The sequence below is a fragment of the Tamandua tetradactyla genome, chromosome 3 (assembly GCF_023851605.1).
Source record: "Tamandua tetradactyla isolate mTamTet1 chromosome 3, mTamTet1.pri, whole genome shotgun sequence".
Taxonomy (NCBI): Eukaryota; Metazoa; Chordata; class Mammalia; order Pilosa; family Myrmecophagidae; genus Tamandua; species Tamandua tetradactyla.
Window position 1 is genome coordinate 8,801,172 of NC_135329.1, and position 27,265 is coordinate 8,828,436.

At 49.0% G+C, this 27,265-nt stretch overlaps 1 protein-coding gene and 1 non-coding gene across 5 annotated transcripts in view; both read right to left on the reverse strand.

Annotated features, from left to right (window-relative positions):
* The window catches only part of DNMT3A (DNA methyltransferase 3 alpha), a 132,950-nt gene that overhangs the window by 93,786 nt on the left and 11,899 nt on the right, over positions 1-27,265 (reverse strand). For 3 of the 4 annotated variants that reach the window (XR_013172325.1, XM_077152297.1, XM_077152296.1), the window contains one exon: positions 13,793-13,996. The gene's annotated coding sequence lies outside the window, so the exon portion shown is untranslated. Of the gene's footprint in view, positions 1-9,164; positions 9,241-13,792; positions 13,997-27,265 lie in introns of those variants that run through there. The other variant, XM_077152298.1, reaches the window with a different exon arrangement.
* On the reverse strand, positions 20,897-21,002 carry LOC143678423 (U6 spliceosomal RNA). Its single transcript, XR_013173234.1, has one exon. It is a non-coding gene; the product is annotated as a U6 spliceosomal RNA (small nuclear RNA).

The window sequence follows — 27,265 nt, forward strand, 5'->3', positions numbered from 1 at the left end:
TCAGGCTCCACCTGGGGAAATCCTCCTCTCCCTCCCACTCCAACCCCCAACTTTCCTCCCATGTGCAGCACCCCAAGAGGTCCCCCAGACTCCCAGCAACCTGTGTACCCTCTGCAGATGGCCCCTCCACCCAGTTGGCTGAGCCAGAACTCCAAGGGTCCTACCTTCCTGAGCCCCCTCGTTCCCTCCCTCAGCCCACTCTGCTTCCTAAACGGCTCTTCCAGGCCCTGGGCCTTTGCCCCCATCACGGCTCGTGGGATTTCTGTGCCAGCCTGGGCTCCCTGCTCTGAACCACACCTGTCCAATATCTCCTTTGTGATGCCCGAGAATGAGCTTTCTCAAATATAAATATAGGGATGTAACTCCAAGTCCAACACCCAGCAGTGGATAAAATCCTGGGCTCCTGTGTCCACCCTGGCCCTGGCCTCCAGGCTCCAGGCTCCAACCCCATCAGGCCCCAAAATGCCCTTGTCCACCTGGCTGACAATCCCTGCCCTTTGAGACTCAGCTCAGGTGTTGCCCCTCTGTACCCTCCCTTGCACCCCGAGTTAGACTTCCTTTCTCTGGATCCCCACAGCACCCTACGCACGCCATGCCAGGGCCCTTTAAGGGTGCCCTGCACTGGAATTGTCTCTTTTGCCCAAGCTGCGGGTGCCCTGGGGACAGGGACCGTCCCTTTCATCTCTGTCACCACTGCTGGATACACAGTAGGTGTTTCATAAATGAAGGGCTGGACGTTATTTGTGACCTGAAGCAAGGATTAGGCCTCCGGGGCCAAACGCGAGGGCTGCCAGGCCTGCGTCTTCCCAAGCCATGCCCAGGCTCTGGGCTCCAGGCTGCAGGAGGGTGTGGACAGGAGAAAGCAGAGGCCACCGCCCAGCCCCCCGGGGGTCCCCTCCTGAGCCTCCAGGACCAGGCCGGCCTCGGGCCCCCAAGCGGTGGCACAAGTGCCACACTGTTGCTGGTAGTAAAGCCAGTAGGAACCCCTGCTCTGCCCAGCCAGGCTGTGGTCCAGGCTCTTCCTAGCCTCCAGGCCCAGGACCCCGGGGAGCGGCCACCACAGCAGGCCCCCAGACCCAAGGGAAGGCAGGGCGGGGGCACCCGGGGCCTGGGGGCCCGGCTGGGTCCCCACATGGGCAGGTGCCTCAGAAGAGATTTGTGCATGAAGATTAACAGCCCAGAGAGCCAGCGGCAGTGCCGGAGGGCCGGAGACCACAGCCAAATCCAGGCTTCGGGGAGGAGGGACCTGAGGCTCGGCGAGGCGGAGCCCTGCGGAAGAGGGGACGGGGCAGCCCTCTCGGCCCCTGCGCCCCTCCCGCCCCCAGCCCCCTCAGCCTGGGCAGGCATCACTCTCAATCCCACCCTCCTCCCTCCGTCCTAAGGACAAACAACACTTACGGGTGTCTGGGCACAGCCGGGGTGCAGTGGGGCCATTCTCGCCTGACCCCAGCCACCCTCACGGGTGCCTCGTGGCCCCCCTCAAGGAAAAGGAGCGCCCGCTCCCCACGCACGTGCTGCGGACAGTTTTCTTAGAAGACTTCACTAACTCAGGCAGCACCCACACGTGGGGATGCGGGTAAAGAACCCTGCAGCTTGGAGGTGGTGCGGGTCTCACAGCCGCCCCCCAGGAAGGGAGCTCCCACCCGGGCCTGGCTGCAGTCTCCCTTCCCGGCTTGGGGCACGATCTGGTTATCCCCATTCCCTCACCAGGAAGCGCACGCTCCGGTTCTCACATCATGTTGCACAGGGGCAGCCTCGGAGGGGAAAGGGAGCTCCTTCGAGAGCCCCCAGGGAGCTGGGCGGTGGGGGAGGGGGAGGGGGTGGCAGCATTGCCAAGCAACCAGCCCTGCGCCTCCAACCCAGGCAGAGGCGTGTGCACATGCCCTGCTCCCAGCAACCTGCTCATGGACCCCAGATCAGAGCTGGGCACACCCTGAACCACATGTCAGGTGAGCTCCGGGTGTACCCTTTCAGCACCCAGTGGAGTCCCCACTCTTCCAGGGTGGGGTAGGCACCCGTGCTCCATCCCCGGGGGACTCTGGCTGCATCTTCAGCTCCCAGGGAGCCGTCCAGGCCACACAGCTCAGCAGGCTGACACCTTCCAGGAGGCCCCCACTGCCCTGTGTCCTGCCCTGGGTCAGAGCCCAAGGCTTAAAGCCTCCGTCCTATGAGGAGAGCTTGGCACCCCCCGTGTCTGTGCACCTGGGCTGCCAGCCCCCTCGCACCCAGGCCCTGCAGCCCAGGCCTTCTCAGAGGCCTCAGCATCTCCAAGGTTTCTCCCCACAGCCTTTCTAGAAAAGATTTGTACCTGCTTAGCCCTACCTCTGCTGTCACTCGCTAAGCCAGTTTCTTATCCATTATAAAAATTAGTCCATCCCCAGCCCTAGGGTGAGTCGGATTTTTTCATATTCTTATGAAAGCTTTAAGTGGCCTTTAAAAGGTATTTTTTCAAAATTTTTATTTTATTTTGAAATAGTTTCAAACTTACAGGAAAGTTGCAAAAATAATTTTAAAATAATACAGAAAACCCCCGACCCAGACACCCGGATCTATGAACCTTTAACATGTGTGGGGCTGTTAAGAAGGAAACATGTTCATTTACAATTTTTTGAAGAACACAAAAGTAAAAAAGACAAAGTCTTGGTCGACAGTTGGTATTTATAGACCACCAGAACTATTTCTATGCCTGGGAACGTGCATATATGTATATACTTTGAAACAGTTTTACAAAAATGACACCAATCTGTGCAGACTGCTTGGCAACCAGTTTTTTAGTTAGTTTGTTTGTTTCCTTACCTAACACCTCAGGGACACCCTAACTCATCAGAACGGACTTACTACCTCATTCCAAAGAAGACATCTAAGCAGATCCTCCTTTATTCACACATTTATTTATCCCTTCAGAATATATCAAATTAATCACACCATTGCTTTTTAAAACAAAAACAAAAACCTCCTCCTAAACAGGTTCTGCTTGCTGGGGTGCTGGAGGCTCCCCCACTCGCGAGAGAGCTCAGCTTCCCCCCCCACCGACCCTCGCCTGCACCTCCCAGGTCCTCTTGGGACCCTCTGATCTCCCAGCCACAGCCACTCCTGGCCCCATAGCCCACATCCAACCACCCTAACCCCACGGTCCCCTCATCCCCCCTGGGCATCTTTTAACCGGCTCAAATGGGGCTCACTGGGCCCTGGGGACCCAGCTGATCTAGCAGGTGTGCAATCCGCACTGACCCCGCGGACTCATCTGGAGGAGCACAGCAGAAAGAGCACGGGGCCAGGACCCCCCAGCTCTCCAGTTACTGAGAAACGGTCCCCCGTCCCCTCTATGCTCCCAGACAGGGCAGCTGACAACTCGGAGGGCTGGCTCAGAATTAAAAATGACCTTGACATTTAAAACAAAAACAGAGAAGGAAGATCAATAGGGATGAGGGGGAGCAGGGCCATGACGGCAGGAGAGGAAAAACAAGGGACCTGATTCCATATCTGCATATGGCTGGGAAACCTTAGGTAGGGTTCAGAGGGGAACACAGCGGGATGTGAGTAGGCAACACAGCCACCGTTGAAAAATAATTCTACTACACACTGGGATTAGGCTAGGAAAGCCCCAGGAGTCCACACCTCCTCCCCCTGTCGCCTTCCTCCAGACAGGCTGGTGGCCGGCGACGTGATCAGCAAAGGAGATTTGGCCTGGCGGGCCCTGCCCACTGGTTGTCCTTGCAGGGGGCCTTCGAGCACCTGCACTGGTCCCTGGGGACACCGGCCATCAGCCCTGGGCACCTCTGCTTGGAGTTCGGAGCTCGGTTCTGCTGCCCGTGGGGACAGGAGGGTGGAGGGAGGGCCACGGGCAGAGGCGGAGTCAGGCTGCAGAGGCAGGAACCTCAGGTTCCGCCTCCATTTCCCTTGCACTCGCAGCCCCTTGCTAGAATGTTCTGGATGCTGGAGTGGCTCTGTCGGAAAGGGTCAAAACGGGGCACAGGGTCCAATGGGTGGCCAGGAAAAGGGTCTTCCTTTTCCCCATCCACACCGCAGTTGCCACCACTAGCACACACTTGCCCAGGTACTGCTGTGAATCACACAGCCCCCCTAGGGGATGCAGTTTAAACCCTGGTCCACTTCTCTCCCAAGTCCAAGAGGTTGCGTGAAGATCCTATAGTGCATGGGCTCAGCCAGCCCCTTCCCCTTCCTCCCTGGCATCTGTCCTCCCAGCCTCCCAAAAAAGCCACCCCAAGCAATTCTCTGTGGGCCACAGGAGTTACAAGGGGCAGGAGCCCAATTTCTCCAAACTGATGAGGGGTCCCAGAGCAAACACCCTCCCCAGTGTCTCCCCACACCCAGCTGCACAGATAATGCCCCCTGTCCTCCCACCCCAACAAACTGACTTCTTTCCCTGCCCTGGAAGCCCCACCTGCTTCCAGCTCAAGTGCCACCACCTCCAGGAAGCCTTTGCTGATCCCCTAAATTGGCTGTAACTGTACACTCCTTTGAGCCCTTTATTTCTCCCCCTCTTGAGACCCCAGTCTCAACCGGGTGGTGAGTTTGCTGAGTACATCCTAAACCCAATCCTCTCTCCATGGCCCTTCAAAGCCTAACACAGGGGTTTGCCCACAAGATATGTTCAGCAAATTCTGGTAAACAGAAGCAAATATGGTGGGAAGATGCTACTGCACCAAGAAAGTATAAGACTAAGGAGCTGAAACTATAGTGAGAGGAATTTAAGGTGAATAGAGAGACAACCCGTTCCCGAGGTTCATTAAACCCTGCAGCAGACTGCCAAGTGGTGCTGAGAGGCCGCCCACCTCCGAAGATTTAGAATCAGAACCAGCACTGCCATCCTCCTTCCAGGACTTTGCCAAAACCCCACGTGGACCATTTCCCCGAGCACTTCTGGCAGGGCCAGTCTACACGAGCCCCCAAGTGATGCAAATCACAGCTAACAAAGACACGTCCATGCTGCTAGGAGAGCAGCGTGTTAACTGCATCCACTTCCACGATGCCCTTGGAAGCAGAGTCTAAGCTTGTTCCCGTATTGCACGACAGGGAATGGAGGCTCCGAGAACTTAACTTAGCTGTCCCTAATCCTGTAGCTGGGAGGCAACGGAGCACAGTCTCTCCTAACTGCGAGCCCTCACTTCTGCTGTCCCCAAACTGGTTTGCGTCTATGCAAGTCACATCCACACGTACACAGCTGCCCACGGTGCACACGCAAGGATGCAGAGACACGCGTGCTGCAGGGCCGTCTTCCCCACACATTTAGTCAAAGGGAGTAGGTTCAGACGCAGACACAAATCTCAGACTGACACTGTATGCATCTCAGATTTAGTCATCTTTTTAAGGGAAAAAAGAGTCAAAGTGAGAAATGACCAAAAAAGAGCCCTCAAAAGTTAAGTGGCAATGAATTCAGAGTCTTTACTATTAAAGCCCAGCTAGGAATCACCACGCAGCCTCAATACCAAAATGGAAATGGAAATGATTTCCACAGGCCATGTCCTGGCCCCAACACCAGTTTCCCAGTGAGAGGCCAGAGAAACCCTCCACTTTCACGGGGGCACAGGGCTGGGGTGTGGGGTGGGGGCGAGGCAGGCGCCCCACCAGCACCAAGTCGGGGACCCTGGGCCCAGGCCTGCTGCCGGCAGCAGGGAGCTGGTGTTGGGAACGCGGCTCCAGGAAGCACTTCCAACCCCGGGGGAAAAACTGGGCCCGGCCCCCACCCCCGGAGGGTCCCCACCCCCACGCCAAGTATTCTCAGAACTTCCAGTTCTCCTTCAACCCTAAATCCCAAGGCTTGGGTTTGAAGGTGCCATTTCAGACCCCAGGATGGGGAGGGGCTGTCCATCACCTGTCTGACCTGCAGAGGTCAGGGTCCCTCTCTACCTGGGGCCACAATGAGGAGGCCTGAGGGCGTCTGGGCTCCTGCTGGGGAAAAATGTGGCCCTCAGGGAGGCGTGAGCCTGAGGACCCGGCACTGCGGCAGGTGATGCCCACCACCCGCCTGCCCCCATGGCAAAGAGCACGGCAAGTGGGAGGAAGCCTGGCACTGAACGCAGACACCCACGGACTTCCCTGATATCCAGCAGGGGACCCAGACACGGTCCCTATCCCCTGGAGATCACAAACCAATGGGAGAGCCAGACACATGGACACAGCAGTCCAGGAAAGAGCCGGAACACGGGGCAGAGTCTTAGATCCCTGCTGCGCAGGTCTGGCTCTGTTTCTTCCTGGACAAGTAATTTGTGGCTTATCCTGTCTTCCCTGCAGGCTTTAGAGAGGACCAATGACAGTGGTGTGAGTGAAGGTGACAGTAAAATATCCATCAGGGACTGAGGGAATTGGGCTCGGGGAGGAAACCTCAGAGATTATGCACACACCCACAATGACACATAAACCCACATGGAAGGACGCACACGGGGGATGCTGCCACCCTCTGCAGTGTCCACTGTGGCAGCCCCCTCCCTGCCAGGGCCCCCACCTTTGTACCACGGGAGGCCCTGCTCCCTCAGAGCCCTCCTCCCCCACTGTGTGGGGATAAACGACCAGCCCAGCCCCATTCCGGGGCCTGAGCGCCCACCGTCAGGTTCAGACCCCCAAAACTGGAAAGCCAGAGCGAACTCTGGCTCCACAGAGGACTCGATCTGCAGACACACTGCCAGATGACAGTGTCATCTCCTATGCCTCTCCAGTGCACGGAGGTGCACTCATGGCTGGAATCTAGAAGGAATTCCCCTCTTCTGAGGCGCATGGCCCTGGAAGGAGAAACAAGGAAAGCCCGGGCCAGCCCAAGTCCAGGGCTGCTCTTGGGCTGAGTAGCTGAAGACAAGCCCCAAGGAGGGGGGGGGACACAAGGGGCAGAGAAGGAGCCAGCAACACCAGCAGGCAGGTGCCAGACCCGCTGCACGGTTCACCTGGGGCCTCCAGTCTGCAGGCAGCACATGCATGCACATGCACACACACACACGCACACGGACTCACACTCTCAAACCTGCCGGAGAAACAGCCCAGGTGGGGCCTCAATGGAACCTGGAGGCAGAGGAGACCACCTTGCAAATGTACATGCCCCAGAAAGCCAGAAGAAGTCTCTCCCGGACCCCAGCGTCAGATGCAGACAGCTCAGGAAACTCTACCAGGAAACTGTCCCTGCCGGCAGAGGGGCCAGCCCTAAAAGGGTCCACCTGACAGCTGGGTTCCCCAAATCCTATCGGCCAGCAATGCCTATGGAGGAAAGCTTTCCTCGCTGCAGCTGTCACATCTGCCCGGGAGGGAAGAGGCACAGCGGCATAGCACCTGATCCCAGGATCCCTTCGCAGCCGCCAACCCAGGAGGCCGTTTCAGTCGCTGGCAGCCCCGGGTGAAACATGAGGACTGAACAGTCCCTAAGGGATGCTGATGGCAGCCTCGGGGCACGGCCGAGCAGGGCAAGCTGGGTCACAGGGCCGACGGTGCATCTCCCGCAGGCTCCTGTCCCTGCTGGTTTGGGAGGGGGCGAGTTGCGTGGCTCCCGGGCAGCGGCCCTTCTTCTCCCGGCTGCCGCAGGCCCGAGCTGTCCAGCTGGGTGCAGGACGCCATCTTGGGTCAAGGTGCAGCTAGGGGGGCTCCCCTCGGGGGCCGGGGGAGAGGGCCCCGAGGACGGCGGGAACCCACTCCCCACCCAGGGCGCTAAGACCTACTGAACTGGCTTCGCAGCAGCGAGAGGGAAGGACGGAGGGGTTGGAGAGAAAAGGGGGAAATAACAGAGGCGGGGAGGGAAGGGAGAGGGTGCCCCCAAGAAGGGAGGCTCCAGGAAAGCGAAACGCAGTTTGGCAGCCGGAGGACCGCGGGCCCCAGCGACGAGGGGCTGGGGGAGACCGGGGGCGGGCCCTGGACCCGCGCCAGGTCGGCCCGCGCCGAAGGGGAGGGAGGGCAAGACGGCTGGGGGAGGGGAGCCGGGGTGAGGGCGGGACACGGTCCGCGGCCGGCGGCGGCTCCAAAGCTCGGGGTCTCCCGGGGCGCGCGGACTTGGGGCCAAAGACCTCGATCCGCAAGGCTCGGCGAGGCCTCGTCCTTCACTGTGCTGATGCGAAGCTTTCAAGGACACGTCTGCACCGGCCCGGCGGGGGTGCGTGTGCGTGAGTGTGTCCGCGTGAGTGTGTGTGCGGTAGGGGGGCTGCTGCAGGGTGCGACCACCGGCGTTCCCACCCGCGCCGCTCCCACCCCCGCGTTTTCCGGCCGGGGCCCCGGGATCCTCTCTCGCCCCCGCCCCGCCCCCACACTGCGGCGCCGCTGCCACCGCCGCCCCGGCTCCCACGGCCCGCGGCGGAGGCGGGGAGAGGCAGGCACGACAGCCCCCCCACCCCACGGCCCCACTGCGCCGCCCTCCACGGGGAGGTGTGCCCCCCAAGTGGGCACACTCCCCACCCCGCCACCCCTCCCAGATCCGCTGACGCCCCGCACCCCAGCCACAGGTGGCCGGAGGAGGATCGCAGCGCAGCGCTCCCCGGCCCGGCCCCCCGATCGTTCCCGGCCCGCCCCCGGGGGCCTCCCGGGTCCCCCGCCCCGCCGGGCCGAGGAGGGCGGGGAGCCGGGGGGAGGGGCGGGGGGCCCGGGTCGTGCCAGGCTGCCATTTTCTGCCGCCGCCGCGGAGCCTGCGCGGGGCCCGGCCCCCGCCCCCCTCCCCCGCTCCCCGCGGGCCGCGGCGGAGGCCGAGCATTCCGGGTCGGGGTCCGCGCCCTCCGGCGACCCGGTCGCAGGCCCCAGGCCGGGCCCCGGGGCGAGGGCAGAGCCCGGAAGGCGGGGGCGGCCGGGCCCGGGCCCCTGAGGCAGCGCGGAGCCGGGCACCGCGGCGGAGGCCGGCGGCGGAGGGGCCCCCCGCGGCATTGTATAGACTTGAACTTGAGCCCGGAGGCGGGCGGAGGCGGGGAGGGGGCTCAGCGCAGGGAGCGGGCGGGACGGGAGGGGGCGCCTGCCGAGCCCGCGGGGACATCAACAAACCCTCCAAACCCCCGCGCCCGCGCGGCCCGCCGTCCCCGCCCGCAGTCCCGGCCCGCGGGCGCCCGGCGCCGACTTGCAAGATCCGGGAGCGCGCCCCGAGCCGGGCACTGCCCGCCGCCGGGCCCCCCGCCCGGCCTCCCCGCCCTCGCTCCCCGCCTGCCTCCGGGCCGGCCTCCCGGGCCGCCAGCAGCGGCGCTCATTACCGTGTGGCGGGTCGGGTCGCGCCGGCCCGGCTGCGCGCCCTGGTGCCGCGGCGCCGCGTCCCGGCTCTTCCTCTGCTCTCGCCGCCGCCGCCGCCGCCCGCGCGCCCTCCCTCCCTCCCGGCCCGCCTGCCTGCCTGCCTCGCTCCCTCCCTCCGCTCGCTGTCGCGCTCCCTCTCTCCGCCTCCTCCGCCGGGTCCCCCCCTCCCACCTCTTCTCTCCGCCTTCCTCCTTCCCTCCCTCCGGCTGCCCGCGGGCCCAGGCCTCCGCCCGCCGCTCGCCCCCCGCGGCCGCGCTGGCCCGGGCCCCGGCGCTGCGGAGCCGGCCCGGGAGGCAGCGCCGACGGGGGGGCCCCGGGGCGCCGCGGCGGGAGCGGCCTGGGCGCGCGGCCGGTCCTAGCGCCCTCGGCCCGACTTGGCGGCCTCTGCGGCCCCGCCGGGAGTCCCCGCACGCGGTCAGACGGGGGCCCGGACCCCGCAGCGCCCCGACCTGCGCCGGGCCGGGCACCCCGCCTTGGCCGCGCTCAGGACCACCTCGCGCCACTCGGGTTGGAGCCGAGCCCGGAGCCTCGCTGCAGCCCTCCCCCCGCGGGGCGTCCTGCTACCTGGCGCTGCCTGGGCGCTGGGTCCCCGCATCCAGCACTGGCCGCAGGGACAGCGGCCCCTCCTCTTTCCTGGCGGGTGTCAAGTGCTTCCCCCCCGCAGCCCGCGGAGCCCCCGGCGGCCTTCGCCTTGCAGTTCTCCCGACCTCCGCCAGAGCCCACTGCACTCTGCCTGCCTCAGCACTGGGGCTGGGGACAGCAGCGCCGGCCCATTCTCACACCCCCCACCACTCGCCACCCCCGCCGGGTACCGCGGAGGACTAGAGGAGACCAGGCCTCTCGGCAGGGCCAAAGTCGGGGCGCTAGGTTCATCCAGGCCGTCCTGGAGGCTCGGGCACCTCCATGGCCTAAGCCCCCTTGAAGGGAGTGAGCTCCCTGTACTTTGAGGTGTCCAAGTAGAGTTGGGTGTCCTCAATTGGGTAGTGGAAGATTGAAAGATTTCATGGGATGGGGGAGCGACTTTAAATTACACCGAAGGTCGCGTCCAGCTCTAAGATTCTGTGCATACCCTACGCTGGGCACTCATGCACCCACCCCTCCCTTCGCCTGCTGATGGCTCTGACGACTTGGGCATCCCTGGCTACTTCTATCAGCACAGCAGCCCCTCTGCTCTGCATTCTGCTCCAATGCTGGTCCCTCTGTCCCCCTGTCTTCTTACCTGGCTCCCCTCACCTGCTTACGCCCCCACCAGCCTTCTCCCACTCTGTCCCCCTCATTCATCCCAGCCCTTCAGCAACATTGTGGTGCCTTGAGCTCCCAATCCCAGGACGTGGAATGCTTCCTTCCCCAGCACACACCATCCCTCTGGAGAGGTACCCCAAAACTAACCCACCCACGCCCTCACTGTCGATGGGGTGGATGAGCCCAGCACCCTACTTTTCCTTCAGCCCATGTATCGCCCCTCACCCCCACCAACTTTGCCCCTCTGAGTCACAGGAACAGAATTAGCACACTTTGGGAGACAGAACTAACCTTCTATCTGAGAGAGGTTTTCCTTCAGAAGCCCTCTAAGGTTCCCAGGCCCTTCCAGGTCCCTCTCTCCAGTGGCCTCCTGTGTTGTGACCCTCACTCAGTGGCCGCCCATGCCGCTGACAATCAGCTCTGCTATATCCATGGTTTCACCTACCAGTTCCAGAGGCCCCTACTGCTCCTCTGTCAGGAGCCACACCCATCATCACCGTAGCCCAGCACTCGGTGCACAGCAGTTTCTGGACCAACCTGGGCTAAATGAGGATGTGAACTACAGGCTCCCACCGTTTGGTCTCTGCATCAGCATGGATATCTGCATACACACTAGACGGTGTCCCCAACTTGGATAAAGGGGAGGCTGTTTGAAAGAGGACAGACATACCTCTGCCCTTATATAATAAGGCCCCCAAATAGCAGCAACCACTGCTGAGTGTCGACAGTGGCCAGGCACAAGACCTGGCACCTTTCCCTTAGTTCTCACCAACCTCCAGGGCACTTTGTATTCTGTGCACTTTCTACAGGGGAGGAAACTGAGGCTCAGTGAAAGCCACACAGTTGGGAAGTGGCAGAGCTGGGATTCAAATCTAAGTCTGCCTGACTTCTAAACTCCTCAATTAGACCTTCAAATATTGTCTCTATTCAGAATAAAAATGGAAATTCTCAGTACCAATTGTAAACTTCTGTTCAGTAGAACTGTTTATGATAACGTTACTGGGGGCCCTTGATGTATGTGGCCTGATGATGCCTCTGCTGCTGGGGCCAGAGGCCCAAGATGACCACATTTGCAAGGGTTGCAGACAGTAAGAAGCAACCATGGGTCTACAGAGCTGGTCCTGGAGTTTTTGGCAGGAGAAGGACACCCCAGAAGGCTGAGAGAAGAGGCCTATCGGTGCTGGCTGACCTGGCTGGGTCTCCCTCGTGCTCCACTGTATTCGGTTCAGGTTGTTTGGCCTTTGGGTCCTGTGTCCCCCTCATTAGTGCCTGCCCCACTGTGGTCTCACTAGAATTCTGGCCGAGCCTAGAAAATATGGGGTGAGTGGTGTTGTCATTCTGGAGAGGTGAGGGTATGCTGTGCTGCACACAACCCCAATTCTTGGTGACTTCAAACTACATAGGGCTTTTATTTTCCTATAACATATGTGTGCAGGCCTGAGGCATGGTAGAGGTTGGGGGCTCTGCTCGTCCAGTGCTTAGGGCCCCTGGATGATAGAAGCCACCATCTCAAGGTGTGCTCTGGGAGCATCACATTGGCTTTAGGTCTTTGCCACTCATTGATCTGAACCTGTCATGCAGCTCCATCCAACCACAAGCCCTGAAAGGAGGGGCAGCACCACCAAGAGGGCCCTTCCAACCCCCTTGCTGACAATATGTGCCTCTGACATCTACTACTCAGGTCCTCCAGCAGAAGACTCGGTTCCCACACTCATGACGCACACAAGAGAGGTGATGGTGGGCTACCCTTTGGCCCAAACACACTGCCAGACCTATTTCCTCTCTATCAGTCTTCTTCAGGAATCATTCCACCTGCCTTTGCCACAGCGCTGCCCTCCTACCCTCCTGCCTGCCTTCCAAACCTGGCTCACCCACCACCTTGTTGGTGATGTCACTTCCATGGTGACTCACCCATTCTGGTCGCCTTAATTTCCATTCCACATCACGCCACCAGGAGAGCTCCACCCCAGACCATTGTCAATGTAGGTTCTTCATCTATAACAAATGGTGACACTTCCACCTACCTTCCAGGGGTTGTTGCATTAGTCAAGATTCTCAGTTGCAGGTGACAGAATTGTAGCCTAAACCAGCTTAAACAAAGAGATTCAGTAGTCTAGGACCTAGACCATTGGGAACCCCAGGGTTGGGGCTTCAGGAATGGGTAGTACAGGGTTCAAATGCCAGCGCCAGGGCTCCCTCCGTTAGTTGTTTCCCACTGCATTGGCATCTTTCCCTCCCACTTTAGGCAAATTTCACACAGCTTTGGAAGAGGGCGACCAGCAGCTTCAGTTCACATTCTCTCAGCTTAGGATCCCAATGAAAGAATATCATTTTCTTTTCATCCAAGAGAGAAGGTGTTCCTTCAGGAAGCCCTCTAATGCTTTCGGGACACAAGGCTCCAGGTTATTCAACACCCCATCTGCACCCCACCCCTACTCTGAGCCTTGAGGTCTGAGACCCACAGTTGTCCTGGCTTTTCAATATCATCTTCACTCAGAGGGACATGCCTAGCAGAGAAGTTCTGAGGATTACTTTAGTTGTTCTGGCTTTGGTCACAAGCCCACTCTGGACCAAGTTCCTTGGCCAGTGGAACATCACCATGCGACCGCATGACAGCCTAAAGGACCTGTGAGCAGGAGGTGGCACTGGGGTTGGCACATCCAGCCAGTAACCTAGGCAGCAGGGTCAGGGGTGTTCCTTAAAGCAGGAAGCCCTGGGCAGATATGCCCAGCGTCCATGTGTACCTCTTCTCCCTCCCCTGTGCACTTTCGAAAAGGCTCCTGCGTGTGGGGGAGGTGGTGGCTGTACAACATGCTGAGCATACCAACTCATATAATTTAAAATGGTCCATCTTAACTTATGGGAATTTCATCACAACAACAAAAAATGTTCTGTTTTGTTTTGTTTTAATGTTCACGCCAGTATAAAGAACCCATCTCGTCTACAGCTAGAAATGCGCTTGCTCTCCAAGATGATCCAAGTCCTGACCAGCTCTGAAATCAAGAACTCTGCGTAACACGCATTCCTCTCACTGATCTCTGGATATGCTTTCTCTCTATCCTGAAATCTATAGTTAAATCATAAATTCAGCCACCCCCCAAGTGCCAAATATACTACAGTGGAGGGGAAACAGTTTATCTACAATGAGGACCACCAACTTTGGAAGAGGGGGGAGGGAAAGAGCACACAGGGGTTACCAGCCATGGCCTCCACCACACCCAGCTGCCAGCAGTGGCCTGGAGTGAGGTCCTGGCCCTGCTTACCAGGAGACTCTGCCTGGCCCATTATCCTCCATGGCTGTGCGTGAGGGGCTGGAGGGACCAATGTCCTTTAGGGTGAGCCAGCTTACTTTTGGCATGGTTACAGCTTCCTTTAGACTGCTTCAGAAACTTGGCATCCACAGGGTCTGAGAATTGCAGTACCTCTTCCTTAAAGCCTTGGCCAGCTTCCGGTCAGCTTATTCCTTGGGAACTCCAGGGACTAGTAAATAGTACCCCCAGAGATCCAACGCTGCTGGGTAGCTCCTCGGCAGGCTCACCACCATGTTGTGAACCTTAAAACAAACGGTGGGAAAGTGCTTTGTAACCTACGAAATGCTATGCAAACATCAGTCAGTATCCTCATTCACAGAGAAAATCATAAAGGCACATATTCATTTTGTCTGATTTTATATTTTCTAGTACACAATCCTTTTAGCCAATGCTTTTTACCCTTTTATTGGATTTCCCAACAGCAACTGCTGTTAAATTCCTTCTAGATGCTGGTTCAGCTGCTCCCTCCCTCTGCCTATCACTCCAGCAAGAGCCACCTCATCCACCCTCTCCGTTGAACCCATCTCATCTACAGCTAGAAATGCACTTGCCCTTCAATATGATCCAAGTCCAGCCCTTTGTGAGGAAGCTCTTCTCTGTACTCCCAACACACCTCACTCTACACCTCCCTCCTTTGCCCATTCTACCTTCCCTACCACCCCAAAAGGAGGCCACAATTCCTTTCTCCAGCTCAGTTGTCCCCTAACTTCCTTCTCTGTACCCTCCTGCCTTACCTGGAGCTCCCCATCACTTACTCCCTCACTCTTGACTCATCTTCCTCTATAAAACCAGGACCTGACCACTCTCTCAAGCCACTGTTTTGTATCTCTTTTCCTTCCATTCATCATCTTTGAAATGGAGCTTCCTCCATTCTCTGTCATCTCCTTGTTCCTTATCCTTTTTGCGTGGGGTGGGGTAGGAGGGGTAAGAGCAGAGAGATAGATTAAATAAATACATATATTGAGGATAATCAGAGCCAAATTTCTACCTGTTGGAGGAGGTGCTACAATTGTGGAAAAAGAGAAAACAGGAAGACCCATGTGGATTGGAATGGAAGATATTAGTGTGAATTCATGATTTCAATATATATATAGAAATCAGAACTACGTATATAAATGTGTGTGTATATATACTGTGTGTATGTATATACCCACATACATTCCCTATTTCTGCCCACTGACAGCAGCTAGAAGCAACGAAGACCCAATAGAATGAGCACCCCTAGTGCTCAGATTTTGGCCTCTAAATACCATTTTCTATTCAGAGGAACCAGAGCTTCTTGGAGAAATGGAAGATTCCAGAGTTGCATCAAGAAGGGAACAAGATGAGCCTGAAACATAATGTCATAGTTGAAATCAAGGAAATGCTCAAAGAATGATAGGCTACAGAAGGAGCTCCCAGTGGTGGAACCTGGGACAATTTGAGCACCAAAATAAATAATGAGATTAGAACCTACTGAATAAAACAGGTACCTCTGAATCCATATTGATAGAAATAAATAAATGAATAAATTGAATGTTTGATGAGGAATGGGTATTTACAGAGTCTCAAAATACCTCTCCACAAAATATATATCAATTACAAAGAGAAAGAGAAGCTTTACAGAGGAAAAGCCTGGCACACACCACTTTAATCTAGTGATCAAAATTAACATCGTAATGGGTCAAATGGAAATGGTGCACTTCCTTCTAGGTTGCAATGAGAATAACAGATGTGGTCTTCCTGCCACAGATGCATAACCTGATGTGGTAATGAGGAGATATCAGACAGATCCAAAATGAAGAACATTACAGAAAAAATTGCTTTGCATTTTTCAAAAGTGCCAAGATCATGAAAGTCAAGGAAACAGCGAAGAACTTTTCCAGATCAAAGGAAATAAAAGAGACAAGACAACTAAATTTGAGATTCTGTACTGGACACTTCTGCTGTAAAGGACATTATTGGGTCAATTGGAGAAACCTGAATGGAGTCTGAGGACCAGATATTAGTATATCAATGTTACTTTCCTGATTTCAATGTTTTTATTGAAAGAGTGTCTTTATTTGTAAAAAATACATACCAAAAGTTTGGGGGAGTGATGGGGCATCATATTGACAACTTAGTCACAAATAAGTCATATGAAAAAGAGTACTTTGAACTGTATTTGCAACTCTTCTGTAAGTTTGATATTATTCTTATTTTTGTATGCTGTGCGATCAGAGTCACATTTCATTCTTTTCCATATGAATATCCTGCTATTGAGATTATTTTTATATAAAACGTTTTAAAAATTCCCTCTAGGTGCTATAGTATTTTGCCTTTCCATCAGCAATGTACGGGAGAGGCTTGCCAACTGAGTGTGTTGTCAGTCTTTGGATTTTTGCCCATCTGATAGGTGAACAGTGATCTCTCATTGCATATTATGTTTTGTGTTTCTCTTTTTCTGAGGAATTTGAACATCTTTCCATATGTTTAGGGGTCATTTTCCTTTCTTTTTCTTTTTCATGATTTTTTATTAGAGAAGTTGTATGTTTACAGAACAACCATGTATAAAATACAGGATTCCCATTACTGACTTTATTAATAATAGGATATTAATAATGTCTCTATTATTAACACCTTGTTTTGGTGTGGTACATTTGTTATTTGCATTCATTTTTCTGAGACCTATCAATTTAGATCTTTTTTTTAAAAATAAGATTGTTGATCTTTTCCTTCTTGATTTTTATGAACTCTCTAAACCAAGGAAATTATCCTTTGACTGTGATACAAATGAACAATCTGTGTTTTTCCTGTATCTTCTGTGTCTAATATTGTGCTAAGGAGCCTGGTGAGATGTTCTCTGCCCATGAAGAGATTATAGGTAATCCGGGCCAACGTTCCCAGTTAATTATGAGCTCCAAGAAGATAGTTAACTGGCTGGAATGGAGATGTCCCTGGGGAAACCGGATCTGAGCTGGGTCTGAAGGGTGCTAAAACCACACCAGCTTCAAGTGCAACACGTGGGAAAGCATGACGTGCCTGTGCTCTTTCCCCCTTATCTCTTTCCTCTAAAGGTGGCCCATCCCCTTGGAACTGTTACCTTTCCTGGAGGAATTTCCCTAACTGCTGTACCCTCCCCTCATCTACGTTCTCCCTCCTTTCCACTGTTCTTGCAGAGGGAACTGGAGAGGAGCTGCTGCACCAAGCAGCTGTCCTGGACAAACCTGGCGAGAAACCCCATAGTCCATCCAGCTTTCTGGGGGGCAAGTTAATCTCAAGATAAGAGACTAGAAATCTGCTGACATGTGGCTACTTTTCTGATAAAAACATTTGAATGGGTAAAAAGCAGTGACAACTTTTTTCATTCATATTCTTCTGTTAGGAATTATATATTCCCTAATTTGTACATTAAGTTCCATGGAACTTGATAAAGGTTACATCATTTTTTTAAATTTATTTTTTTATTTGGAGATAATTGTAGATTCACATGCAATTGTAAGAAATACTACCCAGTTCCCCCAACAATAACAAGAGATCCTGCAAAGCTGTGGTACAACATCACACTCAGAATATTGACAGTGACACGGTCAAGGTATGGAATGTGTCCAGCATGTTCCTCGAGTGGCTGTTTGAAGGCCACGCCCACTTCCCTCCCACCCCCATAACCTGTTCTCAGTTATGCTTTAGCGATTTTGTCATTTCAAGAATGTTATGTAAATGGAACCATACAGTGTGTAATTGTTTGGAATTGGCTTTCATGACTCAGCCTGATTCTCTGGGGAGTCATCCAGGTTGTGTATCAATAGTTGGTTCCTTTTTATTGCCAAGTAGTATTCCATGGTATGGACATACCACACCCATTCCTCTGTTAAAGGGCATCGGGAGTATTTCCAGTTTGGGGCTGTTATGAATAAAGATGCCATAAATATTCATGTACAGGTGATTGTAGGGATGTAAGTTTTCATTTCTCTGGGATAAATGCCCTGGAATACAAATGCTGGGTCATGCAGTAGTTATATATTTAGATATTTACTTTAGTTTTTTTAACAACTGAACTGTTTCTAGAGTGACTGTACCATTTTACATTCCCACCAGCAATGTATGGTTGATCCAGTTTTTGTGCATCCTCTTCAGCATTTGGTGGTATCACTATTTTTAATTTTAGTCATTCTGATAGGGGTGTGGTGATATCTCACTGTGCTTTTATTTTACATTTCCCAGTGGCTAACGATGTTGAACATCTTTTCATGTGCTTATTTGCCATCTGTATATCCTCTTTTCTGAAATGCTTTTCATGTCTTTTGACCACTTTCTGAGTGATTTTTTTACTGTTGAGTTTTGAGAACTCTTTATGTAGTCTACATCCTAGTCCTTTGTCAGATATGTGGTTTACAAATACTTTCTCCCATTCCACAGCTTGCCTTTTAATATTCTTAACAGAGCCTTTTACAAAGCAAACATTTTTAACTTTGATGAAGTTAATTTATCTGCTTTTTTCTTTTGTGAATCATGCCTTTGGTGTCAAGCCTAATTTCTTGGCCCTTTTAAGTCTATATCCACTTTGAGTCCATTTTGGTATAAGATATAAGACTTAGGTCAAGGTTCACTTTTTGTCCTTGGATGCCCAGTTGCTCCAACACCACAAAAGGCTTTATTACTCTGTGAATGGATGGGACATATGGGAACTCTGTAGTGTCTGCGTGATTTTTTTCTGTAATCCTACAACCGCTCCAAAAAAATAAAATGAAGACTGTATTTCCTCCACTGAACTGTTTTTGTACTTATGTTAAAAATCAGTTGCTCATATTTGTGTGGGTGTGCTATGGGTTAAAGTCTGTCCCCCAGAAGACATGTTGAGTCCTAACCCTCGGCATCTGTGGATGTGGTCTTATTTGGAAAGTAGGATTAGGGTGAAGTCAGACTGAATTAGGGTGGAGTCTAATCCAATGAGACTGGTGTCCTTAGAAGAAAAGAAGAGACAAAAACATAGGGGGAAAGGCCATGTGAAGATGGAGGTGGAGACTGGAGTGCTACAGCTACAAGTCACGGAAGGCCAAGGATTGTTGGCCAACAACAGAAGCTATGAAGAGGCAAAGAGGGACTCCTAGAACCTTCAGAGGAAGCGTGGCCCTATTGACTCCTGTGATTTCAGATTTCTAGCATTCAGAACTGTGAGAGAATAAATTTCTGATGTTTTACGTCACCAAGTTTGTGGTGTTTCGTTTATGCCAGCCCTAGGAAACGAATGCAGGGTAATTTCTGGTTTCTTTATTTGTCCTGTTGATCTGTATATCCCTCCATTGTTGCCACATACTTTCGATACTGCATCAATGCAGTAAGCCTTAAAATCAGAGACCAATTTCTCTCACTGTATTCTTCTTATCCAAAATGTCTTAACTACTGTCGTTCCTGTGACTTTCCACATAAATTTTAGAATGATCTTGTCTGTATCTATAAAAGACCTTGCTGAGATTTTGGTAGGAATTGTCTTAAACATGTTTATCATTTTTGAGAATTGATATCTTTACTATGTTGAGTCTTCCAATCCATGAACACGATATGTCCCTCCATTTATTTAGGTCTTTGATTTCTTTCATTGGCATATTGTAGTTTTCAGCATACACTTCCTAAACATGTTTTGTTAGATCTGTACATAAGTATTTCATTTTGTCCATCAATTGGAAAGGATATTATATTTTTGGTGTCTACATATGTGTTGCTAGTATACAGAAATGCAATTGATTTTTAATTGTATTCTGTGCCTTCCTGAACTCATTTATTAGTTTTAAGAGCAATTAAAAAAAATTAGTAGACTTTATTTATTAGAGGAATTTTAGATTTACAGAAAAGTTGTGAAGAATGTACAGAGAATTCCCATATGCCATTCCTCCCCTCCTCCTGTTTCCCCATTATTTACATCTTGCATTAGTGTGTACAGTTGTTATCATTGATGGGCCAGTATTAATATGTTATGAAGTAAATAAAGTCCACAGTTCACATTAGGGTTCACTCTTTGTGTTGTAGAGTTCTAAGGATTTTGATAAATACAAAATTTATCACGATAAATTTATCATGATATCAAGTATCCACCATTCCAGTATCAGATAGAATCATTTCACTGTCCAATAAATGCCCTGGGGTACATCCAGCCCCCTGTATTACTTCCACTCCTGGCAACATCTGCTCTTTTTACTCTCTGTAGTTTTCCCTTTTCCAGAATGCCACATCATTGGAAGCCTACAGTTTGTAGCTTTTCTATACTGGCTTCTTTCACTTGGTAATATGCATTTTAGGTTCCTCCATGTCTTTCTGTGGCTTGATAATGAATTTCTTTTCTTTCTTTTTTTTTTTTTAAATTAGAGCAGTTGTAGGTTTATAGAAAACCCATGCAGAAAGTTCAGACTTCCCATATACCCCTTCTCACATGCAAAGTTTTCCCCTGCATTAGTCTGGTACTTTTGTTACAATCGATGAAACAAAATTATGATGATTATGCTATTACCTTTAGTCCACTATTTCCATTAGGGTACACGGTTTGTATTGTTCTGTTTTATGTTGTTGTTTTGTTCTGGTTGTTGTTGTTTTCTGATAACCTATATATAACATAAAATTTTCCTTTGTATCCCTTTTCAAATATGATTCAGTGGTATAAATTACATTAATAAAATTGTGTCTCCATCACCATCACCTGTTGCCACAATTTTCATCATCCCAAACAGAAACACTGTGCCACTTAAAAACTAACACCCTATTCCACCTGCCCCTTGCCTCCTGGCTCTTGGTAACCTACATTCTAATTTCTAACTTTCTGAATTTGCATATTCTATTTATTTCATATAAGGGAAATTATACAGAATTTGTTTTTTGTGTTTTGTCCAGTCAACATGCTGTCTTCAAGAATTCATCCATGTTGTGGCATGCATCATAATTTTATTCCTTTTTACAGCTGAATAATATTCCATTGCATGTATATACCACATTTTGTTTACCCATTCATTGGTTGATGGACACTAGGGTTGCTTCCCTCTTTTGGCAATTGTGAATGAGGCTGCTATGAACATTAGTGTGAAAATATCTATTTGATCCCCTGCTTTCAGTTCTTTTGGGTATTTACCTAGAAGTGGGATTTCAGGGTGATATGGTAATTCTGTACATAACTTTCTTTCTTTTTTTTGAGTTTAAAAAATATGGAACGCTTCACGGTTTTGGTGTCATCCTTGCACAGGGGCCATGCTAATCTTTTCTGTATTGTTCCAATTTTAGTATCTGTGCTGCCAAAGCGAGCACTGTACTTAGCTTTCTGAGGAATCACCATGCTGTTTTCCACAGTGGCTGCACCATTTCACTTGCCACCAGCAATGAATGAGTGTTCCTATATGCCCACATCCTTTCCAACACTTGTTATTTTCTGTTTGTTTTTCAGTAGTAGCCATTCTAGTGGGTATGGGATGGTATCTCATTTTGGTTTTGATTTGCATTTCCGTAATGGCTAAATTCATTGAGCATCTTTTCATGTTTATTGGCTATTTGTGTTTTTTCTTTTGGAAGAGTTTCTACTCAAACCTTTCTTTCCTATTTTTTAATTGAGTGGTCTATTTATTGTTGAGTTGTAGTTATTAATATATTCTAGATATTAAACCCTGATCAGATATGTGGTTTCAAATTATTTTCTTCCATTCTGTAAGCTATCTTTTTTCACTTTCTTCTTAAAGTCCTTTAACGTACAAAAGTTTTTAATTTTGATTAAGTCCCATTTATCTCTTTTTCTTTTGTTGTTTGTGCTTTTGGTGTGAAGTCGAAGAAACCACTGCCTAATACAAGGTCCTGACGATGTTTTCCTGTTTTTTTCTAAGACTTTTACAATATTAGTTCTTATATTTATATCTTCAATCCATTTTGAGTTAATTTTGTATATGATATGAGGTAGGTTCACTTTTATTCTTTTCATTGGCTATCCAGCTCTCCTACACCATTCGTTGAAGAGACTATTCTTTCCTACTGAATGGACTTGGCACCTTTGTCGAAGATTATTTGGCTGAAGGTGTGAGGTTTTATTTCTGAACTCTCAATTCGATTCTATTATTCAATATGTCGGTCCTTGTGCCAGTATCATACTGTTTGGACTACTATAGCTTTGTAATAAGCTTAAAGTCAGGAACTGTGAGTCCTCTAACTTTGTTCTTCTTTTTCAAGATGCTTTATGGCTATGTGGGGATGGATACCCTTCCATTTCAATTTGATAATTCTCTTTTCCATTTCTGTGTAAAAAGTCTGTTGGAATTTTTATCAGAATTGTGTTGAATCTGTATGTTGCTTTGGGTGGAATTGACATCTTAAGAACATTTAGTCTTTCAATCCATGAACTCAGAGTGTCCTTCCATTATTTAGGTCTTCTTTAATTTCTTTCAACAATGTTTTATAGTTTCCCATGTACAAGTCCTTTGTATCCTTGGTTAAATTAATTCCTAGATATTTGATTCTTATGGTTGCTACAGTAAAGGGAATTTTTATCTTGATTTCCTCTTCGGGTTGTTCATTACTAGTGTATACAATTTTTGCATATTGATATTTTTTCCCACCACTTTGCTGAATTCATTTATTAGCATTAGTAGCTTTGTTGTGGACTTTCTAGGATTTTCTATATATAGAATTGTGTCATATGCAAATAGGGAGAGTTTTACTCCTTAGCTTATTTCTTTTTATTGCTGAGTAATACTCCATTGTTAGGGTATACCACAGTTTGTTTACCCATTTGCCTACTGAAGGACATCTTGCTTGCTTCCAATATTTGACAATTATGAATAAAACTGCTATAAACATCCATGTGTTTATATTCATGGACATAAGTTTTTAACTCATTTGGCTAAATATCTAGGAATGTGAGCGCTGGATTGTGAGGTAAGACAATGTTTAGCTTTGTAAGAAGCTGTCAGGCTGTCTCCAAAAATGGTTGTAAACATTTTGAGGAGTGTTGTTTTGATTCTTTGGGGCAATTTTATTTCATCCTTTCTGATCTGTATGATGTATATAAGTGGATAAATTATATATTTATATACATATATATATATCATATAGATTATATATATATATATATAATCTTTATTCTATTAGCTAGTACTTTCAGCACAATGGGGTTTAAAGTAGTGAGAGTGGACGTCCTTGCTCCTAATCTCGGGTAAAGCACTCAGTCTTTTACCACTGAGTGTGTTAGTCATGGTTCATAGGTTTTGTAGATGCCTTTTTTTTTTTTTTTTGATACATGGCCTTGGAATCAAACCTGGGTCTCCCACATGGCAGGCAAGAATTTTACCAGTGAACCACCCATGCACCCCTCTGTAGATGCCTTTTATCGAATTGAAGAAGTCTCTGTTCCTATTTTTCTGAGTTTCTTTTTTAATCATGAATGAGTGCTGAATTTTGTCAAATGCATTTTCTGTATCAACTGATATGATCATGTGGTTTTTCTTTGTTAGTCTGTTAATATGGTGGATTACATTGATTGGTGTACAATTGTTTTTATATGTTTCTGAATTCTATTTGATAATATTTTGTTACAGATTTTCACATCTATACTGATGAAGAATGTTAGTCTGTAGTTTTCTTTGTTTTTGTATCCTCTTGTCTGGTTTGGTATCGAGGTAATACTAGCTTCTCAAAAATTAATTAGGAAGTATTCCTTCCTCTTCTATTTTCTGGAAGAGAGTGTGTAAAACGTGTTAATTGCACTTTAAATATTTAGTATAATTCTCCAGTGAAGCCATCTGGGCCTGAAGATTTCTTTTTTGGGAGTTTTTAATTTTATGAATTCAATTTCCTTAATAGTTATAGTGCAGTTTAAATAGTCTATTTCATATTGGATGAGTTGTGGTGGTTTCTGTATTTCAAGCCATTGTTCCATTTCATCTAATTTATCAAATTTATGCACGTAGAGCTGTTTATAGTGTTCCTTTATCATCATTTTGATATCTTCAGGGTCTATAGTGATATCCCTCTTTCATTCCTGATACTGGCAATTTGTGCCTTCTTTCTTTTTTTTTCTTTTTCAGTCTTATTGATCTTGTTGAAGAACCAGCTTTTTGTTTCACTGATTTTTTCTATTATTTTTCTGTTTTCAGTTTCATTGGTTTCTGTTATTATCTTTATGGTTTCCTTCTTTCTGCTTGCTTCGGTTTATTTTGCTCTTCTTTTCTACGTTCTTGAGGTGGGAGCTTAGAATTTTCATTTGAGACTTTTTTCTAATTTAGACATTGTTTCAGTATGCTAAAGCTGCCATATACCAGAAATGGGTTGGTTTTTACAATAGGGACTTAATTAGTTTAATTAAGAATTTACATTTCTAGGTCTATGAAAATGTCCAAATTAAGGTATCAAGGGAAAGATACCTTCTCTGAAGAAAGGCTGCTGGCATGGAAGCTTCCTCTGTCACATGAGAAGGCACATGGCACTGTCTGCTGGTTCTTCTCTCCAGGGATTCATTGCTTTCAGTTCCTTGTTTCAGTGGCTTTCTCTCTGAGCATCTGTGGGTCCTCTCTTAGTATCTCCAGGGTGTTTCTGTCTGAGATTTCTCTCAGGTTTTTCTGTCTTTTATCCTCTCATAAATGAGGCTTGCATTGTTCACTGTGTCCTGAGTTTCTACCTCATTCTCTTAAATGCTGTATAGGATTCCAGAGTCTGGTTGTTCCATGGTGTTTTAGTTTGCAAGCTGTCAGAATGCAATATACCAGAAATGGAACAGCCTCTAAAAAAGGGGAATTTTTTAACTTGCAAATTTATAGTTCTAAGGCTGTGAAAATATCCAAATTAAAACAAGTCTATAAAAATGCCCAATTTAAGGCATCCAGGGAAGGATACCTTGGTTCAAGTAGGCTGATGAAATTCAGGGTTTCTCCCTCAGCTGGAAAGACACATGGCCAGTCTGCTAGCTTTCTCTTCAACGGCTTCCCTGGGGCTCTGTCCGTTCTGTTGGCTCTGTTGGTTCTGGTGGCTCTCATGGCTCTCAAGCTCTTTCCAAAATGGTTCCCTCTTAAAGGACTCCAGGAAGCAATCCCACCTTGAATGGGTGGAGACACATCTCCATGGAAACCATCTAATCAAAAGTTACCACCCACAAATGGGTAGGTCACATCTCCTCGGAAACAAACAAAAAAAGTTCCCACCCAGCAACTGAATGAGGACTAAAGAACTTGGCTTTTCTGGGGTCCACAACAGATTCACACCAGCACACATGGTTCTTGCTTTTTAAATTGATATTGAATTCTCATACCATAAAATTTATCTTTTTAAAATGTACTGTTGAGTATTTTTTTAATATATTCACATAGATGTGTGGAACTAGTACCACTATATAATTCCAAAACATTTTCATCATTCCTCCAAGGAACACCATTTCCAGTAGCCGCCATTCCCACCCCTCCCTCCCTCCAGTCCGTAACAACCACTCATCTGCTTTCTGGCTCTACAAACTTGCCTATTTTAAACATTTCATATAACTGGAATCATACATTATGTGATCTTTTGTGTCTGACTTCTTTCACTTGGCATGTTTCAAGATTCATCTATGCTATGGCATCAATCAGTACTTCATTCCTTTTCATAGCTGGGTACTATTCTACTGTATAGATATAATATATTTTATATTATATCCATACATCAATTAATGGACATTGGAGGGATTTTTCATTTTTGACCACTATGGATTATGCTCCATGAGCATTTGTGTATACCCAGGAATGGATTTACTGGGTCACATAATAATTATATGTTTAACTTTTTGAGGAAGTGCCAACGTGCTTTCCAAAGTGTTCAGCCAGGTGGTGCAATGGTGGCTCAGTGGCAGAGTTCTCACCTGCCATACTGGGGACCTGGGTTCGATTTCCGGAGCCTGCCCATGCCAAAAAAAAAGTTCAGTCATTATTTCTTTGAGTACTTTTTCAGCACCACTGTCTTTATCACATCCTTCCAAGACTCCAATGAGATATCTTTGGTTATAGTCTCCTAGGTCCCTAAGGCTCTGTTCTTTTTTCTTTTTTTTTTTTCCAGACTTGTTTATTCTGTGTTTACACTGAATATTTTCTAATTTTCTATCTTCCAGTCTATCGATTCTTTCTTCTGACCCTTCCAGTTTACGATTGACATTTTTATTTCAATTATTGTCATTTTAGAAATTTCCATTAGGTTCTTCTTTATATCTTCTATTTCTTTGCTGAGACTTTCTATTTCTCATTTGTTTCAAGCATATTTATAATTGCTTATTGAAGCATGTTTATGATGGGTGCTTTAAAACTTTTTTTTCAGATAATTCCAATATCTGTGTCATTTTGGCATCTATTAATTATCTTTTTCCATTCAGTTTGGGATCTTTCAAGTTCTTGAAATGCTGAGTGATTTTTTACTGAAACCCAGCTGACACCTAGACATCTGGGTTTCTAGACCTTATTTAAACCTTCTGCTTCAGCTGGATTCTTCTGACACCTCACCAGCAGGGCAAGAAGGGGGCACCTCATTACTGCTAAGTGGAGGTAAAGGTCTGGGCTCCTCACTTGGCCTCCATTGATGCTTCGGGGGAGGGGACCCCTCGTTACTGCTGGGCAGGGGAACTGTGCTCCCTTGCAGGCTCCACCACTTCCACGTCTGGGAGTGGTAGTTGTGCCTCATTCCTGGGCCCCACAGGCTTCCATTGACACTGCAGGCCTGGAGAGCCTCTTATTGCTCAGCCTGGATGGGCATCCCAGCTTGCTCCTCAGCCTTCTCTACACCGCCTGGCGTGGGGGTAGGTTGAGCACTGGCTACAGCCTGATGAAGGTGGGCGTCTAGACTCCCCATTCAACCTCTGCAGGCATGGATGGGCCACCATTTTGTCCTGTGCTGTTTGGCGGGCATTGAGTGGTTATCATCTAAAAGTCTGTCTCGTTAGGTCCCCTGATGCTGGTCTTTGGCTAAGAGAGCAGGCTTTTGGGTCTTTGTGCATTGACATTTCCAGGTTGTGTTTCTCCAGCTCTGAGACAAGGATGTATGAGGGAAAGGAAAGCCCAAGGATCTTACCACCATGTCATTCTTCAGACCCTGAAGTCCCTGGTCAGTCATTCTTCTCTCTTTTTGGAGTCTTCTAATATTGTTTTCTTCATAATGTCCAGGGTTTGTAGTTGTGCTTACTATGTGGAACAGGGAAATGTACATCTTCTCCATCTTCCCAGAAGCAGAAGTTAGTGTAAATGAAAAAAAAATTATATTTCCTGATTTTTTCTCTCTCTCTCTACAATCTGTTCCCCCCTCCCCCTCCCCCCACCCCGGCCCGTGTGCCCATACACAAAGTTGCTCAGTCTCGAGGTGGGTGATGTCATCTATATAGTTTTTCTTTTTTTAACTTTTTTTATTAATTAAAAAAATAAACAAAACATTAAGATATCATTCCATTCTACATATACAATCAGTAATTCTTAATATCACCACATAGTTGCATATTCATCATTTCTTAGAACATTTGCATCGATTTAGAAAAAGAAATAAAAAGACAACAGAAAAAGAAATAAAACGATAATAGAGAAAAAAAA